We start from the raw sequence: 25,427 nt of genomic DNA, 5'->3' as shown, positions 1-25,427 counted from the left end.
CCACCCAGGAGGCTTTCCATCTCAGCAACAGGCCCTCAGAGACTCCTGGGAGGCGGGGAAGGAAGGAGCTTGGTTCCTTGTCTCCCCCATGAGACCCACTCCACAGAGCACCCGCTTCGATCTTCTGCACCTATAGCCATGTCCAATAGGAGCCCTCAGAAAATCAGCACTGACTGAGTCCATGTGTCCAGCTAACAAACCCTGAGGGTCAGTTTGCTGATGACATCCTCCTTGTCCTTGGAGCCTCAGCTCTGACATGAGCACCCTGGTGAAGCCTTTCCCTGATATCCAAACTCCCCCACCCTGCCCCCCCCGCCCCCCCAATATTTCACAGTCCCTCCATCTTCTTGATACCCTCCACCCCACCACGGACCACTGTTGGGATTACTTTTTCCCACACTTGTCTCTTCCATTCCAACGTGAATGGAAAGTAACAAAACTCCCTTTTCCTATTGGGACTGATCTTGCCAAACCCCATCCAGTCAAGGGGTGGGCATGTGACCCTGGCTTGTCCAGCTGGAGGGCCCCATCCTCTGGTCACAGTGATGGGTTCAGGGTGGCGCAGACATGGCCATGCTGGGTCAAGCAGTCTCCTCTGAGAGTTGATGCACAATCATTGTGGGGAGGGCCTCTCTTACCACACAGGCCCTTAAGCCTCTATTGCAAAGCAACAGAATGTTTGAAAATAAAAACTAACAGGCAAAGAAAAGCCATGCCTCTAGCAAGGGAAGCCTTGGACTTCTCAGTTATGTGAGCCAAGAAATTCTTGCTCCTGCTTTTTTTGCCCAAGTTGGTTTAAGCTGGGCTTCTACCATCTACAAGCAAGACAGGCTGAGCCTGGGTGTAACCAAGTCTGGGGCCATTTTAGTCACCCTGCAGGTTGTTTTTTTCTCCCCAAAACGTATGACTGTTGCTACTGTCCTAGGTAGAACAGAGTTCCCACACTCATTTCTCCCTCTCGTGTCCTTTAGTTATGAGTCAGGGTCACAGTTCTTGACCTCAGGCAAGCAAAGACATGGCAGGACCAGAGGCTGCTCTCAGAGCAACGCCTGTGGAGCCCAAATGGCTCTCCTGGATGCCTTTGTCCTGTGGACACTTTCTGGCCCCACGTGCTCCTTATAAAGACTCCTGTTTGTTTCTGAAAGGCATTTTTCTGAGATCCCTTAGAATGTTTTCCAACATTTTCTTGGTCTGAACAACAAAAATTACAAAAACATAAATATACACAATGTCCTATAAAATCAATAGCTTTAAAATAATTGGAAAAAAAAAAAAAGGAGGGCAGAGAAACAAAAGACCTGCTCCCAGTAAGAGCAGGAAGCTCTCTGAAAGAGGATGCTGATACCTCTGGAGCCCTTGCGTTTCACGTACGCATTACAATCTCCATTTTACAGATAAAGAAACTGAGGCTCAGCGAGGGTTAAGTAAGTTGCTTTCCATCACACAGCTCGGGAAATGCCTACTCCTCCCCTTCAAGGCCAAGCTCAAGTGCTATCTCCCATGAGACCTGAGGCCTCCTTCCTGGAATCTCCAGCAAAGTCCCCACGGCCCTCCATCTGGCAGTTCCCACAGGGTGTCCTGTTGGCTACAGGGGGGCCTCTGCCATTGGAAGAGATCTCAAGGCAGAGACTGCTTTTCATTCATCTCTATCCACCAGCATAGGGCTTGGCCTAGGGCAGGGTTGTTATAAATGTTTGCTGGAGTAAATCAATGGATGAGGAGCCATGATTTGAACCCTGCTTGTTCAACTGTAAGCCAAAGAGGGCTCCCCCTCCCCCAGCTGCCTGTGTGACTGCCAGCACCTCTGAGCCTCCCTCTTGTTCTCCCTGGAGAGAGTCAGGCTGAGTAGGAGAAGTGGTTACAAGACCAGAGGGAGCACGGACAATGGTAATAAATATGTAAAACCCAGAATTCATTACATCCAGCTAATTCCAAATGCAAAAGATATCACATCCTCTGAGATAGATCACAACGAAGGAGTCTGGTTTGCAGCAGACAATTTGAGGAGTGGACCAGAATTATTTGGTCCAACAAAAGATATCCTTCTGTTTTTGAGGGTGAGATACCCACAAGGCTCACCATCCTCTTCTAATTTTGTGGCCAAGGGAGCATCCCCTACCCTGGCTCAGTTTTAGTTCTGTAAGGGACCTTCCCTGTGGTCCCTGAGAGTCCTAGCCATCTGATGGTGCTGGCCTAGAGACCCTCTGGACAGGAACCTCAAACTCTGTAAAGCAGAGGATGTAATTCTCTTAAAGAGACAGTGTTACAGACGATGTTAACATTACACAAAGTAAACTCTGTCCTCCGGGGGAAAATGCTCCATAAACCAGAAATAAAGCGAGTATCCCTCATGCAGTGCACTTGAAAACAGGTACCTTCCTGTGGTGCCTGCCTTCATCTGTCATCCCTAAAGAAAAGGAGAGACGGCCTGCCGCGCCACCCAGGAAAGACAGCTAATGCTTACAATCTGGCCAGGCGGGAGGTCTGCAAATGCTCCCCGCTAGCCTTCCACACTCAAACATTTCCTATAGTGATGGCTTCAAAGGTAGAAAGGGGAAAAAAGATTTCCCCTCTGCCCTGTGCCAGCTGAGAGAATATCTTTCTGTTCCTTCTGCTACACACACACACACATACACACACACACATGCGTGTGCACACGTGCAGCTACAGGAGAGAACCGAACTACACATCTTGCTAGAAAGGAATGGACTAGGTTTCAGACCACAGATGAAGGTCATGCCAAAAGCACGTGATCTGACGTTAGTGGGTCAATTCTTATTTCCCAAACTTACTAGGACTAAAGGAGATTAGGAGAGAGTGTGGGTAGAAGCACTCCTTGTGACCTGCCAGCACGGCAGTGGGCACACACAGGAGATGCTCCCCTCTACAAATCCTGGTGCTCACTAGATCTTACTGATGGGGGTTCATCACCAACTACAGGAAAGAGCATCTTTTAGCAGTAGTAACGAGGAAAAATTTGAGGGGCACTGGACAAGGCCCTCATCCCTCCTCACCGAAGTCCCAAAACTTCTTCCTGATTGACTCTGCCTCACTGGCATGAGCTCCAAATAAAGTTCTCCATCTGCCTGTGGTACTGATGGCCCCAGTTAAATCTTGTATGTTTTCTTATTTTTAATACAAAAGTCAAGTTCAGCCTTTATCAGTCATTAACACTTTAGTGGAAATTAGTTAATCCCTTTGGTGTCTAAAAGCAGAAGAACAAGTCACACCAGATTTTATGTTTCTTTTCCTAACAGGTTAGGTAAGGCAGCTTTGGGGTACGGCTAGGGTGGGAGGGAAAGAGGCTACTTTACATATAACACAGGCTGGTGTTGGTGAGACAACTAGAAAAACTCAGCTTCCATGTGGGCAAAATGAAGAAACACGGGATGAACAATCACAGGTGAATGGTGGGTTTGTAGCTATTGTCAAAACTGTTGGCCAACATGTTTTGTGTGCAGTAAAACTCTCTATTTTGTTCTGATCCCAACCAACAGCATCAAGAGTGACTTAGATAGAAATATAGAAAATGCTGATCAAATCTGTAAAGGAGATGGTGACAGCTAGGATTAAGAGAATTCTCAGGAGATTGGAACAATGGGCTGAAACTAACAAGTTGAGATGTATTTGGGACAAATGTAAATTCCTATACTTAGGTTCAAAAAATCAGCTTGAGAAGTACTAGTCAAGGCTGACCTGTTTTAAAAGCAATTTATATGGTAGGTGTAAAAGAGGCAGAATTTTATGTTCAATACGTGTTCAGCACTGGCCAACAGTGTGATACGGTTCAAAAAAGAATAATGCAAGCCGCTATATTCACAGAAGTAGAAAATCTCGGGCTACATTTAAGTGCAGTAGAGTCCAATAGAAATATAATGTGAGTCACATATGTAATTTTAAATTTTCTAGTAGCACATTTGAAAAGTAAAAGGAAACAGAAAATTCTAATAATGCATTATATTTTAGCTAATATATACAAAAATCCTAATTTCAAGATGTAATCTATATAGAAAATTATTAATGAGTTTTATATTCTTTTACTCACACTAAATCTTAGAAATCTGGTGTGTATCGTTTAACCCTTAGAGCACATCTCCATCTGGACTAGCCATATTTCAATGCTCAACAGCCACAAGTAGCCAGTGACTACTGTACTGGACACTGCATGGCTAAAGTAAGGGTGGTGACAGGTCCACCAAGTTCTGTTCTCATCAGACCACATCTGATATATCTGGTATTTTAGGCTTTGAGGAGTGACAATGACAAACTAGAGCCCTCCAAAGACTAGCTGAAGGACTAGGATGAGAAGGCTTAGTCCTTAGCACAGTCCTAGTACTGCTAGGAAAATCATGTGATACTAGGAAAATCATGTTATGTGGCTACAGAGCATAAAATTAGGTCTAGTAGATGAAAACTGTGTTAAGATTTTGGCTCTTTAAGAGTGAGTTTCCCTGACATCAGAGGCATGTAAGTAGAATCCAGCTGACCTGCAGAAGAGGATACATGCATTGATAGGACATTGGACGTCCTCGAAGGACCCTATCAACTCTGAGATTCAAGGCTTAGATACACTAAGTATGACCATGAAGTAAAATGACTGACTGTCTAGCCAACAAACCAGGACATACACATCCAAAGATATTTTCTTCTTCAAGTAGTCTTCCTGGGAGGTGACAGGTTTATTTTGGCCAACCCTCACTGCTGCCTGTGTAATTCTGCTTATCAGATATAGACATTGTGGGACCCTTCAAGGAGCTTACAAGTAAGGGTCTGTGGTGAACATTCCTAGTGTAATGTTGTCAACTTGCAGGCTCTCGACTGAATATAGTGAACAGAAAGTATGACAAAAAGGTCTCTGAGGCTCTCCCCACTAAAGAGTCTGTGTGAGCGCTCCTCCTCCCGCCATCTCATGGAAAAAGAACACTTCCAGTTGCTCTCTAGGGCTTCAAGGCTAGAGTCGGGTCCAGCCCAGGTAAGATCCTGGGAAGCCTAGAGCCCTGCTTTGACTGTCTCACTATCCATTGATCATCTCTATCTGAATGTGCCATGGACACCTCAACATCAACATGTCCCCAACTCAACTCCTATCTCCTACCCCCATCCCTCAACCCATTCCTCTGTGACCCCATATTTGAGTGAGTTTGCTATTGAGCCAACTGGCTCCCCTCTGACCTGGGAACTGGATCTCACAACCTAGTAGGAGAGGTGCATGTAATTAATATAAAGAAAACTGGCTGAAATAGAGGACTTCCATGGGAGCCCTTTGGAAAGGCAGAGGAAGACAAAGACGACTCTCACCTCGGGGAGCCTGGGAAGGTCTCTCAGAGAAGGGCTTCCTTTCCTTCCTCAGATGTTCACAGGGTTCCCTGAGTGTCAGGCTCTGTGCTGGGCACCAGGGGCTACCAAGGACCCTGGGACTCTGATGGGGCTTTTGTCATTGAGGTCCTGGTCGCCTCCAGGGAGAGACAGGCAGATCAGTAAGGGGAATAAAGGGCTTAGGTGGTAGGACAGAGGCCTGCCTGGGTATAAAGGAGGCCTGAAAGAAGAAGGGGTCTATCCCATCTGGGCTGTCAGGAAAAGCATCACAGAGGAACAGAGTGGGTGATGCTTATACTGAGCCTTGAAAGCATCGTTGAGCAGACCCTGGAGGGCATTCCAGGCAAAGAGAACACATGAGCAAGAGCAGAGAGCAGAACAGCCCAGGGCACTCAGGAACAAGTCTCTCCACAAGGGGATTTGGGTAACGGGAGGAGACTGTGAGGGAAGTGAAAGAGATCGCTGGCCAGATCATGAAGGTCTTGGATGTCAGGCCAAGGAGTTGAGACATTATCCTGTATGGACTGGGGGACATAGGAGGGTTTTAAGATAAGATCTGCCAGGAGTAAGTGTACCTTTTTTTTTAATGTAAGAATTTCTTTTGTTCTGCCTTCACTTTAGTAAAAATGAAGCATTACGGAGCTGGCAAATCATCTCTGCATCCCAAAGACAGTGCGACATGTGATAATGACTGTGAAGCGTGGCTAAGCCTGTTAGCAAGAATGACCAGGGAGTGAGAGGCAGGAGTGAGGCATCGCCCTCTGCCATCGTCTCTTTGTTTGAGGATCATTAGGAAGGGAGCCATTAGAAAAATGCCAGGCAGGTAATAGGAGGGAATCAGGTCTTGGCAAGGCTGTGTTACCCATGGAGAAATTAGCAAATAAAATTCAGAGAAGAAAGCAGGGGCTTCTATGCTTGCCCAGTGAGGCTCCTGGGGAATAATGGCACATGTATCTTCCACCTGAGGAACCCTGGAGGAGGCAGCAGATTCACCCAACAATCTGGGACAGGCTTCAGGTGCACAGAAGTGGCCTTTCCAGGCGGGGCTGTGATCCCTAGGTCCCTTGCAAGAGCTGGGCCTTCACCCCTGACCCACTCTCCTAGGCACCAGGTGATGCACCGGGGATGGTGCGATGACTAAGGCATTGCCTTGTCCTCAGGAAGCTCACACTCCCTGATGTGGTGGCATTTGGGCAAAGGGAGGGAGGGCGGGACTCGGTTTATTCACGCATCCACTCCCCGCTACTTTGCTTAGCGCTACATTCCTCTTGTCATAGTGATCCCTCAGAATACCAAGAGTGGAAAAGAGGAGAGGTGACTCACTGGTCAGAATGAAAACTGAAGGTTGGAAACTGCCATTACAACAAACGGGGGTTATCCAGAGAGTGGTGCCATCACACTAGTAACTCCCTTCCTTCCTGATTCTCTTAGGTTTCAGACACTCCTTCATCAAAAAGGTTTTCATGGAGAGCCTATTACAGGCCAGGAGCTAGAGAACAGAGTCATAGTCTCTGCTCTACACTGTATGGTCCAGTCTGGCGCTTGTAATACCTGAAGAAATTCAGCTTGGGCCAAGGATCTGATTTCTGGGGTCAAAGTTGGACCCTCTGCCTTAGGGGTATCTGAGAAGCACTGCTGGGCGATGAGGAGTTGCTTAAGAGCTACAGGTAGGAAGTGGACAGTGTGGAGAATGGATTGGAGGGGAGAAGGTGGGGGCTGGGAGACCAGAGGGCGACTGCTTATACCACCATCACTTCATGAACAGCTTCCAGCTCTCTCTCCTGATGTAGACATCTTGGGTGCAAGCTGGGATGACCTGTCTCTAGGATGCTCAAAACACTCTGCAAGGTTTCTGGGGCAATCCCCTCCACCAGGAGTGCTACATCCTGGGGGAACAGGGGCCTGAGCAGGCAGCCGGAGGCTCTTCACACGTCCTGGTGGAGCAGCAGAGCGCATTTCTTTGACTGGGCCAGGGCTGAGGGTCTCTCAACTGACAGCTGCTTCAGTGCCAGGAATTGTCATGTCATCTTGCATTGCTGGAAGAGGTTGTAGAGATGAGGCTGGATCCCCTAGAGCTTCCTAGTTAGCTCATAATACCAACTTTTACACTGGTTCTCCACAGGAACTGCAGCAGTGTGGCGTATATGGGCCCTGAAGTTGGCCTAATCTGAGTTTAACTTGTGGTTGTGACCCTCATCAGCAGCCAGGGGAGCCTGGGCACACAACTACACCCCCCTGCCCTCTTTAATCAAACCTGACCCATCCAGAGGCTGGCAGAGTTGGTGGCATCTCAATTTTGTAGATGAGAAAATAGGGCGAATGACTTTTGGGGGATTTACTCAGCTTTTAGGGGGTTGAGCTAGGGCTAGAATCCAGAACTCTTGATACTGAGTGCAGGATTATCCCATAGCCTGTGGAGAGCCTTGGCCAAAGGTGGCTCAAGGTTGCAGAACACACTCTTAAGAGTGCAGCTAGAAAGACTATTTCACTTTAGACCTCAGACGGATCACTAAGCTAGATCCTCCTTATTAAGGACACACGGTCTGACAATCCCATTGCCCACTTTGTAGCCTCTGCACAGCTGCCCTCTGTCTCGGAGCCCATCTCACCTCCTACCTTGTCAGCAAACTCCTACTCATCTTTTAAGACCTGCCTTATAGGTTACCTTCTCTTCTGAGAAGTCTTCCGGCTTCCCTTTTTTTGTATTTCTCTTATATATCCATCTATCCCAACCCATCATTCTTTTTTTAATGTCTGTGTCCCTCACAGGACTTGAGGATCTTGAGGACAAGGGGCTGTACTTTATTCACCTTTTTATTACGAGGAGCCAGCAGTGCTGGACACACATTGGGAACCAAATGAATGCTTCTCAAATGCTTGGTCTTAGTAAGCCCAGGGGTTCTGGGAGGTAGAAACAGCCCCAGGAGGATCAACTTTCATTAACAGCTTGCAGGTCTTCCCTCCATTCATTTGAATGGGGAGACATTTAAATGGCCCAAGTGGCGGAAGCATAACAATGCAAGACAAGGGCCCCTTTTCTCCTCAAAGGAAAAAGATTAAACAGTGGATGCTCCAAATTGCCACTTTCAATATGAAAGACATCGTAGGGATGGGGGGTGTTGAGTGAGGCAGAGGGGCAAAATATCAGGTTTGCGTGGTCAGAGATCACGACACTTCCACACCCTGAAAGAACCCCCGGATCAATACTGAGTAAGCAGTGTCCCAATTCCTTTAGAAGGACAAGGGGTTAGACTTTTGATTCTTTCAAAGACAAGCAAGAGTCCTGCTATGACTCTTTCAGTTCCTGCCCATCTCTTTCCATCTAACTTCCTCCTCTGAGCTATCTTCATGGCCCATGACAAGTATGGAAAGGAACTCTGAGTGTTTTAAAGCACTATTTTTCTATTGTTTTAATGGCCCCAATAAGGGCACCATTGTTCCTTAGTGGTACACACGCTTCATTCTAGTAATTAGCTGTCAGAGAGGACCCGACAGCAGCCTAATGTTGTCCGCTCAAATCATATTAATGAAATGCAATCCACTCAAATGTCCTGAATGCATATCTGTAATTGCATTAAGCAGAGAGACTGGGGACATCAGGATCAAACTTCAGTCTCTGAACACAGCGTTACGATCAAGCACATTAATCCATTATTTCTTCAGAATCTGACAGCCAATTAATATACCAGGCCTTCATACACCAGGCGAAGGATTGATGTCCCTGTCATGATTTTGTTTTTTAAAAAACCATTAAAATGACTGTTTGTACTCAGGGATGTCAAAGTAAATGCTGGGTGTAATGTTTCTAATCAAAATCAATTGTTCAAAGGTGGAAAGGTAAGGAACAAACTTTGGAGGAGCACTGTCATCTCTCCCCAAGAGGAAGTGCCAACACCTGAAGCCTCGCTGCTTTCCCTGGGCCTTTCAACAAAAGCGTAGCTACAATTAAGCCCCAGTCAGAGTTCAAACAACTCAGCTTCATTGAGTGATTCTGAACAGGACTGTTTGGTGGGTTCTTTTTTATTTTTAACACAAACAGGTCTTCATTTTAAGGATTTCACTGGTATTTACAACTAAGCACATAAATACACTGAGCAAGACGGCCTAGTCCTGAGTTTTCCTGCTTCACTTCACAGAGCACACTTTGTATTTAATTACCAAAGCTGCCTTACACAGATTAGGACTGCTGCCGGACTAGAAGGCAAAAATGACAGGAAATACCTCTTCAAATCCGCAGAGCTGCACAAATGTCCCCTGAATCAGACCCACTGGAAGAGTGTGCAGGTCAGCGGTGCATTCAGGACTGTGACGCAGTTTAATTAGAAGCTGCTATTAGGACACTGTTATTGACGTGGAGGAGCACGTAGAGATAAACTGCAGCTTGGGTATTGCCAGGACTCTTGGTGGGAACCATCTTCGTGGGGCCGCTCACACTGTGCTGGAGTCAAACTCATTTTGGGTTGAGGACCAGAATGTGCATTTCTGGGCTTCCCAGGATCTGGACCCTGTCTGCTTCTCCAGCACAGTCTCCCACCACTCCCCTGCCTCCTCAGGTATGTTCTAGCTACTCAGCCATCAGTGCTGCTCACCTCCATGATGGGTTCCTCCTCAAATTTTCCTTGAGTAACAACTTGCAACACAGCCTCAGCATCCCTTTCTCGGACTGGGTTTGGCATGCTTTCTGTGGGGCTTCCCTTTATCATAGCATCTGCCAAGGCTGTTTGGAAGGGTCTGTTCCATGGCTGACTTCCTCTACTCGAGTGTGTGCAGCTAGAGCTTAGGGATGACTACCTATCACATGGCCCGGTGCATGGTAGTGACTCAAAAAAAGCTTGCTAAATCCAACAGAGCATGGCCATTTTCAAGGCTCTTGATGTGAATCACCACGTTGCTTCTAGACTCCTCTCAGCAGCATAGAAGAGTGCCTTATGACCACTATTCCAGTTCTAAAAACTAAGTGTGTTGAATCTATCTTCTACAGCTAACCACATAAGTACTGGCTATTTCTAGTTTTATTTCCATAGACCCAGCTCCCTTCCACCTAAAAAAATAATTACTGTTCTTGTCAAGTCAGTCCCAAACCTTGGGAAATGGGACACTGATTTTACAAGCAAAAGCACAAAATAGCAGTTGCCTCATCAACCCAGGTCCCACGCCAGGAGAAGGAAAGGTTGTAATTACTGTGCAAGGAGCCTCAAGAGTGTACACGGACAGGTACAGGTTTGAAAAAAAGGTGTGCAATTTTAGGGTTCATGTCAGAAAGACACTTTTAATAGAAGAATTTACATGCTGTCAACTAAGAGATGGTTTAAATATGTAAAGCCTTGACCGAAATAACTGCAGGGGAATTCCAATTATAAAGAAGAGTTCTGTACAACACAGGAGGGTGAGGAAGGACAAAGGGGACACTCCACATTTAGAGTCCCTATTATGTGCACATGGCACACACTAGCTTTACAAACATCTTTTGTTTAAACTCTATGGCCATCCCTGTGAGGCAGGAATCATTTTCCCTATCTTACTGAGGAGGCTCAGGGAAGTAAACTAACTTGTGAAAGCTCTCCAGGGTGCTGGTCGGGGGCAGAGCATATCCAAGCTCACCAGGGCGCTGGTCGGGGCAGAGCTGGGATTTGAACCCAGGTCTCTCCTGTTCTAAGTCCATCCTTTCTCTCCATACATGTCTTACCAAAAGTAAACAATTTTTCTCTTATGAAAAGAGGTTTCACTAGCATTGAAGCAAGAACACTAATCAAAAGGCCCAGGAGCTGGGAAGAAGGTCACAGTAAAGGTGTGAGCAGAAGGCGTGAAGGAGGGGCCGGGGCTTTGGGGCCCAACAAGCTGGTGCTCAACTCCTTGCTCAGTCACTTACAAGATGCATGGTTTTGGGCAAATCACTTGGCCATTTTCAACACTTGGTTTCCTCATCGGAATTACGGGGATAAAACCACGTACCATAAAGGGTTGCGGGGAGGAGCTAATGTACTTAAAATATGGTATCTGGTACACAGCAATGATTGTCTGGTGTTTTTCCAGCCCTTACTATGCACCAGGCAGTGGGCTAATCACAGATGACTCAGTTAATGCTCACAACAACCCCAAGAGGTAGAGACTATTATGATTCTCATTTTATAGATGAGGTGCACAAAGAAATCAAGGACTTGCCAAGGACACTCAGAGCTGGCATTTGGACCCTGCAGTTCACCTCCAGAGCCCACAGGCTTACCCACCGCTTTCTCCTGCTTACAGGTTGATGGCGATGGTGGTCATTCATCTTTCAAAGCTCAGCTCGGTCACCTCTCCTCTGGCTGAGCTGGCTGTTCCCCTAGCACTTCTTGCCTACATGAACCACCTCTGACTCCTCTACTCATCTATGAGCACCTGGCAAGCAGGGCCTGTGTCCTCCCCTCTCTGTGCCCTCAGAGCCCAGCACAGAGCAAGCATCCTGCCACGGCTGAATGAACTGATGAGCAAGGAAGCACGGGCTCACTCCACACCTGGGCAGACAAAAACCCCACACTCATTGTAGCCTAAATGGGGGTGGGGGGGTGGGGGAGTAATTAAAAGCAGAAAGTCTAAAAATTTACTTTTTTCTCCCCTGGTTTCATCATTTGAACGACTTTAAAGGAAGCAAGTCACCTGGATACACCATGGCCTCTAAACGAATAAACATTTGTAAACGCCACTCAGAGGAGAGAGACGCAGAAGGCCCCGCAGGTCACCATAGCTCACGGTTCCAATCACATCAGGTTGGTGGGATTGAATTTTTCTTAAAAGCAAATCAGGGCAACGAAGGCACCAATTTCAAGCTCTATATGAATTTTGCTTTTGTTCTTAAGTGGATCATCAACATTCAATCCAAGAGAAAAATAACCTCAGACATTTTCCTCTTCACCATTTGGCAAACTCTTATCTATCCTTTAAAACCCACTGTAAACACACCTCCTGTGAAGCCTGGCCTAATCCTTCAAAGAGAGTTAATCTCTCCCTCTTCTGGGTTCCTTGACCAGGCTTCTATCATCGCACTTCACACGCCGCATTGAGAGTTCTCCAAATGTCTCTCCTACTCAACAGTGAGGGCGAAGACCGTGTTCTACGCATGCCTGGCTCCAGCTTGGCGCTCAGCGGCATCGCTAGGGGAGGGGCAGCTCCTGCAGTGCAGCATTTAATGCAAAAACACCTTCCCTCAAATCTGGGTTTCTCATCTCCAGCATCAAGGCCAGCATCTAACCATGGGGCTCAACTTAGCCCAGGGCTGGAGTATTGCTACCCCCAAAAGAAAGCCCACTAATTTTCTAATATGTCTACAGAGAAATACTTCTGAGCGATTTCTTAAAAACCTCCTCAGAATTATTTAGAGGGAGTAGTGAGCCGACACACCGAAGTTCCATTCCTGGCTTTGCAATGTCTAGCTGTGACCTCGGCTACTTAACAAAGCCTTAGTTTACTCACCGATTAAGCAGGGATAATACCACTACCTTATAGGGCTGCAGGAGAGAGTAAATTAAAAAATGCATTTAAGGTGCTTTGCACAGTGCCTGGCAGATGGTCAGTGCTTTTAAAGGGAGGCTCTCTGGGGCAAGCAGTCCAGCTTTGTGTTAAGATCAGGGACTCAGGAGCAGTCAGATGCGTTTAAGTCCTGACTATCAGCCATGTGACCTTGGGATAGTCAACCACCCTCTCCATGCCTCTTTCTCTTTACTCATCAAAGTGGAACAACAGCAATAGCTTTTAGATGGTTTCAAGGAGTGTATGTAAAAGTACCTACCACAGTCTCTGGCACATAGTAGGCCCTCAACAAATGGCTTCAGGGAGCCATGGAAACCTTTAGCATCAGTCTTATGTTTTTAAAAATGTTTTTTATTTTATTATTTTTTTTTGAGGAAGATTAGCCCTGAGCTAGCATCTGCTGCCAATCCTCCTCTATATGCTGAAGAAGACTGGCCCTAAGATAATGTCCATGCCCACCTTCCTCTACTTTTTTTATACGTGGGACGCCTACCACAGCACGGCTTGCCAAGCAATGCCATGTCCGCACGTTGGATCTGAACCGGCAAACCCCGGGCTACCGAAGCGGAATGTGCGAACTGCACCACTGCACCACCAGGCCAGCCCCAGCATCAGTCTTTATACTCTGCCTCCAACCTCCTAACACCAAGCCCATTCCTGTGTTAGTCACCAATGTTATCCATGAGCTCTTGAAAGGCTGCTAGGCAGATGACTTTAGATATCACCAACTGGCCAGCCTCCTACTTGCAGGACTCTTGTATGGCTCACAGATCAGCATGGAGAGGGGTGGATTGTATTCAGGAGGCCTTTTCCTTCAAACGCACCTTGAACAACTCCAAGTGTACCCAGGTGTCTAACTAAGTGCCTTTCTGATACTAGTGACATTCTCCCCCAGCTCCACCTCCTCCTTCAGGCCAGAGTGACCCTTCTAAATGCTGATCAGATCTTGTATTTCTACCGACTGTAGCTCTCCAGTGCAACTCCTCGTCTCGAACTCTATGTCGTAAAGTTGGCGCCAGAGCATCAATAGGTCTTCTGCCTCAGAAGGGTTCTATGGTCAAAAGTTTGAGAAAGACTGGGTTAACCCAAGTTTATAGGGGTAACTGCTGAGGCATACGTGAAGTCTTTATTGTACACTGTGTACTTCCAAGAGGGGAACGCAGGCAACTGTATTCCCAGCGTCTCTTGACCGCAGAACCCTTTTTATTCAAAGAATGCTTGTTACTACCAGTTTGAAACATATTGGGCATGCTCCTTGGAAGGGAACTTCTAAGAGTCTAAGATTTTTCACAAGCTATCCGGTCCAGATTTATCCCTCCCTCCGCCCCTCATCAGCCCACCCCGTTTCAACAGTGCAGAACTCATTGCTTTGCCCCAGTGTGTTGCACCCTTCATTTCCACGTGTCTCTGCCTAGAATGAGTATCCCTTCTCCAACTGGGGAAACTGCACTCGCCTTTCAAGGTCCAGCCAAAGTATCCCCTCCTCTGTGACACCTGCCCGTCATCTCATCTCACCTACCCCGCCTAGACTACCCTAGGGATCCCTTGTAACAAAGAGATGATCTGCTTACTTGCTTTTCGCCTCCTCCACGAGAGATAAGCTCCTGGAAGGCAGGGCCATGAATAATTTTTCTCTGTACACCTGGCACTTGGCCTACACAAAACAGGTGCTCAGTTGTGCTGAGTAAATGCTCACTGAATGTAAGAAGGAGCCACTGCATGCAAAGTAACAGAATTTTTTTCAATATGGTTTAAATGCCTTAGGTTTTATAGACTTAAAGACTTTTTATTTCTCAGAACATAAATCCTTAGCATCTGACTATAAATTCTTAGTGGATTTAAAAGCATCATGTACTTTCTGCTCTACTGAATACAGAATCTGAAAAAGCAGAGCCAAGGGGCCTTCAGAGATCCGCTGACCCCCTGTGTCATTTTAACAATGAAGAAACTGAAGCCCAGAGAAGGGAGGGGTTTGCCCCAAGGGCAGCTCTCCGGCCACCCAGGCCAGCCCTCTTTCCCTGCAGCTCCGTGGACCTCACAGGCAATTCCTCAGGGATATGGAGGTGATTGGTCAGGGTCTTGCAATCCAACTGCCCCCTCATGCCTGGCTGAGCTGGAGAGAACTTCTCCATAATCACACCAAAATGTTCTGCTTGGCAATTACAGACTCAACAGGCAGGATGAGCCGCAGCACATATAGAAAAGGCTACAAAAAAGCAGTGACAGCACGACACAAGAAAAGCCTGCTCCCCGCCCCCCAAAAGAGTTGGCCGGCGTTCACTCTTAATGTTAAATGATGAATTCTTTAGACAGTCACATGTTTCTTCAAGATAACTCTGAAGGAACTCCGTGATAATTTGGCATCAATATCCAACTTATGTTACCTAACATATTTCAGTGGCTACAACTCCCTGCGTGAGATATTCTATATGGACAGATCTATGGTGAGTGGTGAATTACAATATGTACAAGTACAAATGCTTCTAGGAAACAGGGCTTTATGTAAATATGTGATATTTTATACAGACTCCATGCTACCTACATACACAGGTTGCTGTAATAGATGTGTAAACAGATTTACCTTGGAGGAGATAATGTTTGTGCTTAAATGACTTGGGCTGATTTCTTCTTTAAACAATGGATTGTGAAGTGGGATTCACAAGTATCCTCTACGTCTCGAGGCATATAGGCGACACAGCTTTAAAAGAGTTAACACAGCCCTACCAGAAGTCCTAACAAATTGAATCTTATTTAATTAGATATTGTATTTGGGGGGAAAAATGAAATAAAATTCTTTCATTAACTAAACCAAACTCCCTTAAAGGCAACAATATGTTCCTCTCTGTCAGGACAGAATGGAATGAAATCTTTATTTTAATTGGGGTCAGATGAGGAGCCATTTGGCTTCAGATGCTTTGTTTACCAGCCCTGAGCTTTATGGCTGAACCGGAACGTGAAATATTCCATTACACAACCGTTCCACTTAAAAGCCCACTTTCCCAATGATTTTTCATATGTTAAATGCTGTAAATATAGCCCAAACTAGCTTTGAAATTTAGAAATAGGATATTTAAAGATTCCCCAGTGACATGATAATCCCAGATGGCCTTGGGTCTGAGGTGCTATTTCTTCTGTCCAGTAACATGGCTTCACTTAGACAAGTGTCCTGTGATCAGGAAGGAGAGTAGGCTAGGAACGCCGCCCGCTGTGCCCCTGCTCCTCAGTGTGCATGAGTATGTCCCCTTCTGCACCTGAGCTGAAAGGTTCCAGATACAACAAGCACTTATCAAATACCTACTGTGGGCCAGGCTCTGAGAGACAACACAGTATGGTGATTAAGGGCAAGAACTCTGGAGCTAAGAGTTCTTTGCCTTAGAATTTTGCAAAACCTTTGCACTAGAATTCCAACCCTAACACTTACTAGCTGTGTGACCTTGGGCAAGTCACTTAACTTTTCTGTGCTTTAGTTCTCTAATCTGTACAATAGGAAAAATAACAGCATTCACCTCATAGAGTTGTTGTGAAGATAAATGAGTAATACGTGTCAGGTGCTTTAAAGAGTGCCTGACACAGAGTAAGCGCTATTATTATGATTATTGTTAATGAGTATTTCCACATTTGTCCTCACAACAATGTACTGAGGTAGGGGTAAGGAAGGCCCTTTCACAGATGAGGAAATAGGTTCTGAGAGGGTCAGTTATTTGTCCAGGGTCACACAGCCATTTCAACCCAGGCTTGCCTTAAGTTCAGGGCTTTTTCCACTAAGAGATATTGCTTTCAGGACCAACAGAACAGACACATGTTCAAACTTCAGAACCCAGACATGGCTCAAAATTTCCATATACTCTTTAACAAAGAAACACATAATATTTTTCATATGGGTAGCCATGCAGAGAGGAACAAGTTTGTAACTACTACTGTTTTCTCTTATGAGATCCATAACTTCTGTCCAAAAGAGAATTCTAAATAGATCTTATTATCTACAAAAAGATGACTGAACTCATCCGATGTAGTAAATGAATCAAGTAAAAAAACTGGTATCTTTATTATAACTGAGGATAACCACAGTTATGATAAAGTGTGTTAACTCATTTATTATGCGTTTATGTGCAAGGTTCCTGGCTGAGAGCTATTCAAGTAGACTATGCAAGATTATGACTTCTCTCCCCCAAATGGATTAAAGCAGGAAAATATTAATATAGAAAAACTATGTTTGTCTTAAAATAACTAGCATTCACAGAGTCAAAGATGGTTTCCATTTCTACTGTGAAATTTCATTTGGCCTTACTCGGTTCCCCTTAAAATGTATTCACTCAGAAAACACTTTCTTTTTGTCTTTCAAGTTCTAGCATTAAAATCCATCTAGAGTTTCAGCATTCTTTTTCAAGTACATCGGCAATGGGCTAATGATGACATTATCTGACAGCTCCCAAATAACACAGGCAAAGGGAGGTGGAACTAATCAAGAAAATACTGCCTCAGCTAGACTCGGCAAGTCCAGAGCCAATGTCACCCAAGACAAGGCTCCTAAAATGAGACTGGGAAAGGAGCAAAAGTTCTGCCAAAAGGCACATTTCTTACTTTCATTTTCGGTGATGACAACGAGATCATATTGTGTGCACCTGATAGGAGAGTCAAATTCCAGTACGTCTTTGAAATTTGTATTCCCACATGCTTACAGAAAATACAGCCATTTCAAATTAAATGCATCATTCATGGTTTGTAAATTCCAAGACGACACCCTTGAAGTTCTCTCTATACAATTTCCCATCTTCTGTGAAATACTCCATTTTAGAAAATGTAATAAAATGAGCTGTTGCTGCAACTTCACAGCAGGTATTTTCATTTGATGGTAAATTGCTTTTCTTTACTATTTTCATATAATTGTGCCACAAGCTTTTGAGACATAAAAAAGATAAGTGGACATCCACAGGTAGGTAATGCACTAATTGCACATCTTCAGTGAGGAAAAATGCTTATTTTAAAAATTATTGATCTCTTAACCTGAGTTCAAAGTGAAGGTGCCATGAACATCTAAATAAATACCAAGGAAGTGTCAAAGGTAACCAAGGAGGGACCAGGTGAAGTGTGAAGTGTTAATTATATCTTAAAAAGTTTAAAAGAATAGAGGAAAAAGACAGATATACTGAACTTCCAATTATTATAATGTTGTCTTCTTCCCAGCACATTTTCAAACTTGAAAGAAACATTGAAGCCAGAGGAATTCAGAGTAGAGTACCCCCAGCTGTGTCCTGCATGCATCTCACACTCCCGTGGGCACACAGTTTATTTAAATACAAAGTAAAATTATGACCTACAAAATGCACATTTACATCACAGAATACCGTCAGCCTCTAAAAGGCCCAGTGAAGGAACGGAACATGAGATGAAGGATGAAGGGAAGAGGAGAGAGGAGACCCTCGTGTGTCTGTTTGATTGGGTAACAGGATTACTGTTTCAAAGGTGAGCAGGGGATGGTTCACCTGATACTCATCACACTTGGACACACACCAGTACGTGTAGGTAATCTGCAAAAATAAGACGCCTAAGAGAGAATGAATGTACACATGCAACCATGAGTGAGCTTTGGCTCTGAGGGCAAAGAAGAAAGGCAAATGTCAGGAAGCTTCACTTTGTTGGAGAGATTCACCATTACACAGCGCATGAGAAACTACACAGGCGGTGACATCTTGCTGTCCCGGAGAGTAAGTGGAACTGGGAGTCAGATGGGTCTGTCTTCTCAGTTGGCACCAGCCAGCTGACTAACCTCATCTGAATCTCAGTTTCCTCCTCTGTCAAGTGGGGATACAAACACTTCCTGGGAAGGGCATTTGGATGGTGTAGAGATGCTGCAGCACAACATCCTACACCTGGGAGGTATTCACCAAAAGGGAACTATCAGTCCTGTCCCTTCTGCATGACCTTGATTTTAGCGTTCTCTCTAGGCAGCCGGTGGACGGCACAGTGAGTGCAGAAGGGTTCCCGCCTTTCCTGTTTGTGGGTGGCACCAAACCAGTTTCTACGGTTTTAGATGAAGTGACAAGAGATGAGAGCCTTCCAATTCTCCAGCTTTGGGATAGACTTTCCTCCCAAACCCCATGGTGTGATTTTTCCAGCTGCACATGGGATGCCTCCACTAGGATGACACATGTGTTCCTCAGACTTGACACGCAAATTCTGAATTCTTTGTTTCCCCCACCACTTAGCCTGCCACATTCCGGACTTCAGCCAAGGAAATCTCCACTCATTTACTCATTGGATTATGTGCTCAGGGTCATTGCCAACTCCTCCATGTCCTTCTCCCCACTTCTGAGAAGCCACCAACTTGAGGTGAAACTACCTGCAAAGTGTGTACAGCTGTCTCTGCTTCCTCACGCCTCTTCATCCCCCTCCTGGATCAGGAGAGCTGCCCTCTCCAAAGACTCAGCTTAAACATCAGGACAAATGTCCCAACTATTGCTCTCTTCCCCACAGCCCCAGCAGCACTGCCTGAGGCCCTGTGCATCTCACTCTGCAGCCTGTGTTTCAGCTCTGGACACACAGCCACACAAAGGTTCGCTCTTGCCTCTCTCACCACACTGAGAGCTCCTCAAAGGCAAACTATGTCTTATTAATTCTCACGTTCCCTGCATCAACCCCAGACCCAGGCCGGTAGTGGGTACCCAGGAAAGTGGGGTGAATTTGTTGATCACAACTTTGTACACATTATACACACATATACGTTAAACTGATAAAGAGAAATACTGAATGGAATAAGCAGAGAGTGAGCTCACATGGACAAACCACAAATGTGTACAATACAGATGGACAGTGTTGTGTGTGTGGCATCTTCCACTTTAAGAAGCATGTGAGTGCTTGCCATTTTTCATGAACAGCAGCCGCATGAGATGGGTGGAGTGGGGATTATTATTCCTGTTCTACGGACGTGGAAATTAAGGTGAGGAGAGTGACCCATATAAGATCACACAGCACAACTGGTAGAATGAGCTGTGACCCACGGCTTTTGGATTCCACGCCACTGGCCTTTCCACCATACCATGCCACTCTCAGCAACCAGAAACGCAAAAGCCTCAGCTCCTCCTCACAGTCCAGCTACTGGTGTGAACTGCCTTCAAGGACACGTGCTACGGCCCCGAGGCACTCCTCAACATGGAAGGTGGGGGCACAAAGGGAGTGCTTATCACTAAAATAAGGAAAGATTTCTCATAATAGGAACATTTAAAAGATGGAACAGGCTTGCTTCAGAAGGAAGGAAGCTCCCTGGCACCCGGGGTATGCAAGCAGAGGCCGGAAAGCCTCATGGGGAGATGTTGTAGAGGAGACTGAAGCATGCAACAGGCGATAAGGCCACAAAATCCTTCCAGCCTTGAGATTCTAAGATGCAAAATACTGATCAGGAAACAACGTGAGCTCAGGACGGGTCAAGAAACAGGCTGTACAGAAGGCCTGCTACAGCCCTCCTCTTCCTCTCCTCGCAAACTACACTCAGCCTGAAGGCCCTCTGAATATCCCTGCCTCTGGGAGACTCCCCTGAGCCCTCCACAAGGTGAGAATCCCTCCGCTCTGCTCGCATGGCCCTGTGTACCTGGCTCTTCCGCTAAGAGCCTAGACGTCAGAGGCAGTCAGACCTGGGCCCCAGTCCTGGCCTCAGAAGGGTGGCCTCAGGAGAGCTACTTGACAGTTCTGAGCTTAGGTGACAGTGAGTATCCGAGAGCTAATGCAAGTGAAGAACTCAGCACCATGCCTGGCACAGAGCAAGTGCTTGGAATTGGGAGCTGCCACCGTTCGCACTGCAACTGTCTGCTTCGCTGGACAAGATGGTGTGGAGGACAAAGCAGCTGCTTGGCCAGTGTTGGCCGAGAATGGATGAAGTCAGCAATCAATCGACAACTGCAGCAGCAGCAGCACAGCAGAATGAGGCCCAGCTTCAGGGCTGACCTACGTCTGGTCCCAGCTTGGCCACTTACTAGCTCTGAACACTGGGAAAGTCACCTTGTATTTCCAATCCCCACTTTCTTCAGTTGAGAAACGTGACTGATGCTAGTATTTGCGCCTCCTCCCTTATGGTTTGCTGCATGTGCTACAGGGGACATTGTGAACCACAGAGCGCCAAGCCAACATCAGCGACTGTACGTCACAGGGCGAGGCTAGAATGGGGACAGGAGAGACAGAAAAGCTGTGGCCCAGCTTGGCTGGGGGCTGTCTGTGGCCCAGGGTCCCTTGGCTCTCAAAACAAAACCCAGCAGTCACCAGAGCCTGGTGACTCAAGGGTCTCCACTTTGCTTGCATGTGGAAGCTGTGTGCGGTCAATCACATGGGAAACCAAAATCAGAGAGGAAAATGACAAAGGGAGAGAGAGAGAGGAATATGGAAGAGCGAGCGGGTCAAAGTGTTCCTGGAAAAGAAAGGCTCCAAACAAGAACCAGCAGAATGGCAAAAAAGCAAACAGACGATCAAAAGCAAGAGAACAAAATGCAGGCCGGGAAGTCAGTGCCAAAGAATTGATTAGTCAAACATGTGAATCTCTCACGCTGAAGCAGAAATATCACAGCCCTGGTTCCTCACTGTGGAGCCTGCTCGCCATAATGGGAGCTGTGAAGAGGCCGCAGAATAAAGCAACTTTCATTCTTCCTCTGAGAACGCAGAGGGCCCGGCCCCAGGAGGACCTCGCCTTGTGCTGGCTTCGAGGGGGAGCGTGGCCCCTGGCCACGGGAGTGGGGTGCGAGTGAATGGGCCGGCACTCAGCTCACTTCACTTGAAAGCTCAGAGGCCTGTACAGACGCAGATCTCGGGCAAGAACAGCATCCTGGGATGTGGACTTAGAGATTCAAATGAGGAAAGGTGAGTGTCCTTCTCAGCATCCTGGGGACTAGAGTTCCTTCGCTTCTCTTTTCAGGGCTCTTTCCTTGCTGCACAGGCCCTCTGGCTATTCTGGAAGCCAGCAACAACAGAGCATCGCAGATCTCCACAAAGCAGGAGCCAGAAACTTAACAGAACTGCAGCACCTGGAAGACTCCCAAATGTGTGGGGTGGCCCCCAAAGGGTGTATATAAGTTTGGTTGGCAACAATAAAGAACTGTAGGCAGCTTGGAACGTGGAAGGAACAGCAGATTTGAAGCCGGCAGACGTTGGTTCTAATACTAGCTTTGCCATTAATGGCGATGTGATCTTGGCCAAATTACCTCATCTCTCTGAGTCTCTGTTTCCTAAGCTGGAAAATGGGGATAATAATACATACCTTAAGCGTTGCTGTGAGGATTAAATTAAATGAGAAGTGAAGATGGCTGGAAGTGTGTCTGCCTCACAGATAATTTAAGTAATCTGAAGAAGATATGCTGCCATATTTTACAACATTTCTGGTATTCTGGAAACTAGAGAATGAGCAACTTACCTTGTGGCTCTCCTCTGAATGGGTTACAAGAATTTGGATCATTCAAGTTTATTACTATAGAAACACTGTCCTGAGGTCTGTTACCTTTTGGCCTTTCTTCTTTGGCACCCTATGAGGCAGCCCTGGCCTGCACTCTGGGATGGAGGAGCTCAGGGCTAGCTTCTTTGTTGATTTTGACTCTCAGCGCAGCCCAGGTCTCCTTGTTTACTCCACACCCACAATGAGAACCAGCCTGGCACAAAGGAAGCAGCTCAGAATTTGGGGTCATAGACTCGGGTTGGAAGTCCAAATCTACCACTGACTTGCTGTGGTAAAAGATCAGTTTTTAAGTTCTCTATGCATGTTGTATGCATGTGTTATTGGAAATTTCCAACAGGAAATACATTTTTCTAGGGTGGGTCCCAATGGACAGATAAGATCCAAGAGAACCAATGCAACTGGAAGATTCTCTGCAGACCCCAGTGCTACACTGTGACTTTCTCCGTCAAGATCTCCACCTCTTTCCTTGGTTGCTAGGAAGCCAACTAAGACCCAGGGTCTGAGGACGTCAGAGCTGAAGGGTCTCTGGATTTCATCCAGTCCATCTCTTCCTTTTACTGTTGGAGAAACTGAAGACCAAAAGGCTTAGTCAATTTGCCTCCAGGTTACACCAGGAACTGGAAGTACTGCTTTGGGTTGATGCTGCCCCGATCTGGCTCCCAAGTCAACATACAGAGCCTTGCCCTTAACCACTGGTAGGAAGGGACTAGCTGGCTGCCTCACGGACAGGATGGATTGGTCAGTACAGCTGGGCTTGCTGTACAGCTGGGCAAATGGCTGTGCAGAATAGTGGGACACACCCCTACTGATATTCCCTGTACTGCCCACTAGGACGTCTGCTTGAGATATAGCTTAGATGAAAACTCAAAACCTTCTTCACCTCCTCACTGCAGCCTTGCCCAAAAGCTCTGTCCCAAGCCTCTATTCTCTAGGATGAAAAAGATAAGAAGGAAACAGCTGGGAACAAACAGCTGCTACATACACGATACTCAAGAAACTACATGTCAACAATCATTTTAAGAATTCCTAGTCTGAAAAAAATATTTGTAACCTATATGATAAACAAAGGGCTTATTAACCTAATTTTAAAAAGTTCCTAAAAATCAAGAAGAAAAAAGAGTAATTATCCAATAGAAAAATGGAAAACGGTCACATAGTTTACAGAAAAAGAAACGCAAATTAACCTTAAACATAAGAAAGACATTCAACCTTACTTGCAATAATAGAGATGTACATAAAATTTCACTGAGACATAACTTCTTACCCATGAGACTGGAAATAATCCATAAATTTAGCAACACACTCTATTGGTGAAGCTGTGGGATAACAGGATAGGAATGAAGAATGATGCAAGCCCTATGGAGGGGAATTTGGCAATATGTAGCAAAATTACATAGGCAAATACCCTTTGACCCAGCAATCTCATTTCTAGGACCTATCTCAAAGATATACTTAGAAAAATACAAAACGATATATGTACAAGGTTATTCGTTACGACGTTATATGTAATATCAAAATCCAAAGAACTTAAACATGGTACTGGTCACAAAAACTGTGACACATCCATACCAAGCACCAGGCAGCTGTGAAAAGGCATGATGGAGATCTCTATACACTGTATGGACTGAGTCCCAGGATAGATTACATGAACAAAAGTAAGATGCAGAACAATGTATATAGTAGCTAGTTTTTTAAGTAACAGAGAGGAGTTAAGGGGGAGGGAAGAATCAGGGTAGAAGGAATTGGGAATGAAAGCCTAATTTCTCTGAATGAACTTTGTTATATATTCTAAATCATGTGAAGAGTTCACAAAATCAAAAACAAAATTAAATTTTAAAGACTTCCTAAAAATTGAAAAGATACTGAAACAAATAAACCTAACTATATATTACATTGGTGACATAACCACCTGGAGAAAAGAGTTATTGCAACAGACCCTATGGACAGTATTCTAACTATAACTAACTACATTTAAGGACAATAAGAACAAAAAAAATTCGTAATTTCAGAATTACTGGCAGCAATAAAGTTGATCTTTTAATTTTAAAACTATTATGTATATATTATACGATAAAACAAATAATTGTATTAGCATTTTTAGGAAATAAAAATTTCAAGATAGAATAAAGATATAAGTATAAAATCAAAAAAGTTATGTAAAAATTCTGAAATTTGAAAAGAAAATATCAGTATGAACTCATTATTTTTCCTTCTTTTAAAAAATACACATCTAAACTCTGTCCACTGAGAAGCTCTAGAAGTAATGACAGACTAGTAGCAGTGAACATCCCTAGTATTCAGAAAATGGTCTCTGAATACCATTCCCCACCAAAAGGAACCAGGGCTCACTGAAGAAAGGGCTGATTCCGGATCTGGACAGGAAATGTACAAGACAAACCTGAGGCATCTTGTCATGCTGGAAAATAGTTGAGTTAACAATCAGATAATCTACATTGTGGGACATTCTATAAGACAACTGGCCTGGACTCTTCAAAAACATCAATGTCATGAAAGACCAAAACAAAACAAAAAGCGAGGGGATTGTTCTAGATTAAAGGGCACCAAAGAGACAGAACAGTCAAATGCAATGTATCATCCTTGATTTGAGCTCAGGTATATTAAAAAAGAAAGTTACAAAAATTTTGGAGCCAACTGGGAAAACTGAATATAGTGTAAATTAGATTATATTATTGTATCAACATCAAATTTCTTGAGGGTGATAATGGTTTTGTGGTTATGACAGAGAAAGTCCTGATTCTTAGGAAACACAGGCTGGAATACTTAGGAATGAAATATCATGATATGTGCAACTTACTTTCAAATGGTTCAACAAAAATAAAGCAAAACAAAAAGTACAGTGTGTATATATATTTAGAAAAACAATGCAAATGTGTAAAATATTAATTATTGGTGAATTTAGGTGAAGGGTAAATGGGTATTCATTGTACTATTCTTTCAACTTTCCCACAGGTCTGAATTTTCTTTTTAAAATAAAAAAGTTGAAGGAAAAAGATTATGTCAAATTTTTACTTTTAAAAGATGCTTACTAATATAACTTAAGAGTGAAACGAAATACCTTAATTTGCCTTAAAATACTTCAGGAAAAAAAAAGTGGGGAGGGTGAGATAGGAAATAAAGGAAGTAAACATGACGAAATAGTGACGGCTGTTGAAGC

General features: G+C 45.1%; 1 protein-coding gene and 1 long non-coding RNA gene across 14 annotated transcripts in view; one reads left to right on the top strand and one right to left on the bottom strand.

Annotated features, from left to right (window-relative positions):
* DENND1A (DENN domain containing 1A) overlaps nucleotides 1–25,427 on the bottom strand; it is a 513,599-nt gene that overhangs the window by 97,746 nt on the left and 390,426 nt on the right. The window lies entirely within an intron of this gene.
* Nucleotides 1–25,427, top strand: part of LOC123289296 (uncharacterized) — a 52,654-nt gene that overhangs the window by 7,702 nt on the left and 19,525 nt on the right. Inside the window, exon 2 of the long non-coding RNA XR_011506236.1 lies at nucleotides 11,941–12,062. This is a non-coding gene — a long non-coding RNA (uncharacterized lncRNA). The remainder of the gene's footprint in view (nucleotides 1–11,940; nucleotides 12,063–25,427) is intronic.

Source organism: Equus asinus, chromosome 10 (assembly GCF_041296235.1).
Source record: "Equus asinus isolate D_3611 breed Donkey chromosome 10, EquAss-T2T_v2, whole genome shotgun sequence".
Lineage (NCBI taxonomy): Eukaryota > Metazoa > Chordata > Mammalia > Perissodactyla > Equidae > Equus > Equus asinus.
Note: the sequence above shows the minus strand (reverse complement) of the source record. Positions and strands in the feature narration are given on the sequence as shown.